The sequence below is a fragment of the Prionailurus bengalensis genome, chromosome A1 (genome assembly GCF_016509475.1).
Source record: "Prionailurus bengalensis isolate Pbe53 chromosome A1, Fcat_Pben_1.1_paternal_pri, whole genome shotgun sequence".
Classification (NCBI taxonomy): Eukaryota; Metazoa; Chordata; class Mammalia; order Carnivora; family Felidae; genus Prionailurus; species Prionailurus bengalensis.
In genome coordinates this window covers 136,518,996-136,520,855 of record NC_057343.1, presented here as the reverse complement: position 1 = coordinate 136,520,855, position 1,860 = coordinate 136,518,996, and positions in this window count along the sequence as shown.

The following is a 1,860-nucleotide window of genomic DNA, read 5'->3' as shown; positions in this document are numbered from 1 at the left end:
CCCTCTTCAGATATGGCCAATGTTAGTAATGCAAAGGGAGAACACAGCAAAGGGCAGAGTCAAGAAAGGAACTTCTTCCAGTGAGCAGCACAAAAGCCTAATCAAAACATGTTCCCTCTCCTTAGGAAGGAGCACCTCCTATCATTTGCCAAGCAGGATTTCAGAATCGCCAACCTTGTCCACTATTGTTTGCTGACTGCGAAACAAAAGAATTTGTCTTTTCAGTTTATAGATCTCCAGATCATGAAAAGTCACATCTGGACCTGATGGGAAAGACTATCAAGAGATCCTGAACTTGGGAACTGTTATGACTGGATGACACTATTAACTTTATTTCCTTGGGCAATGTTGTGCCTTTTACATGCACAAGGAAAGTTAATATTTAAGACCAAGATGGCAGACTGTGGTAGACTGTACTCTTTCCAGCAGATACCCATTTTCTACCCCCAGCTCTGAAACCTAGCACTCCCTTGCTCTGGGAGTATACTTTCCTGTCTCAGTGATGTCTGGCATGGTGAAGAGAGCCTTGGTGGAAATACCGTACACTTCTAAGTAGAAACTTTAAATGTGCTTCTGCAATTTTGCTTGGTCACATAAACCATGGAATGTTTCATATAGTGAATGCTCTTCATGTCATCTAGAGATCAAACTATGGACCTAAGAGCGTTATCAATGTTTGTTACAATTCAGTACTTCAGGAAAAACTGACTAATGAAATTTCTCTCTCAGAGTTGGACTTTGGAAGGGAACACACAGGATAATAAAATCCCAGGAAAATACAGAAAGTTTTTCAGATGATGATAAGTCTTTGTTTCAGGAAGGCATTTTCCAGAATAATGCTTTTCCATAAGAAAAATATAACTTGAGCCAAAATCGTCACTTAGCCAACTAAGCCACCCAGGTGCCCCTCAATTAGAGTTTTCAAAACATGGAATGGGGGTCACCTGGGTAGCTCAGTGGCTTGAGAGTCTGATTCTTGATTTCAGCTTGGGCCATGATCTTGTGGTTTGTGAGTTCCAGCCCTGCATCAGGCTCCATGCTGACATTGCAGAGCCTGCTTGGATTCTCTTTCTCTCTGCCCCTCCCCCACTCTTTAAAAACAAACAAACAAACAAACAAAAGGAATGAGATGCTATACAAGAGGCCAAGTTCTATTTTTTAGAAGTTTATTTACATGTTTTTTAGTAATCTTTACAACTACTGTGGGGCTTTAACTCATGACCCCAAGACCAAGAGCTGCATGCTCTACTAAGAGCCAGCCAGGTGCCCCAGCAAGTTTTATTTTTTAATAATACAAAGTAACATTTGCTCTTTTTATTATTTAACTTATAAAAGTAATGCGTGATATAGAAATACAAAATTTTATAAAAAGTCACAATTGGGGGATGCCTGGGTGGCTCTGTCGGTTGAGCGTTTAACTTTGACCCAGGTCATGATCTCATGGCTCGTGAATTCGAGCCCCACATTGGAATCTGTGCTGACAGCTCAGAGCCTGGAACCTTCTTCAGATTCTGTGTCTCTCTCTCTCTCTGCCCCACCCCCACTCATTCTCTCTCTCATAAATAAACATTAAAACAAAACAAAACAAAACAAAACAAAGAGTCACACTTGGGGCTCCCAGGTGGCTCAGTAGTTTGAGCACCTGATTTTGGCTTACGTCATGATCTCACCATTTGTAGAATCAAGTCCCATGTTAGGCTCCATGCTGATACCAAGGAGCCTGCTTAGGATTCTCTCTCTCCCTCTCTTTCTCTGCCCCTCCCCTGCTTGCTTCTCTCTCAAAATAAATGAATGAACGGTTTTTTTTTGTTTTGTTTTGTTTTATAAAAAGTCACAATTACTCTACAACAACCACAACAG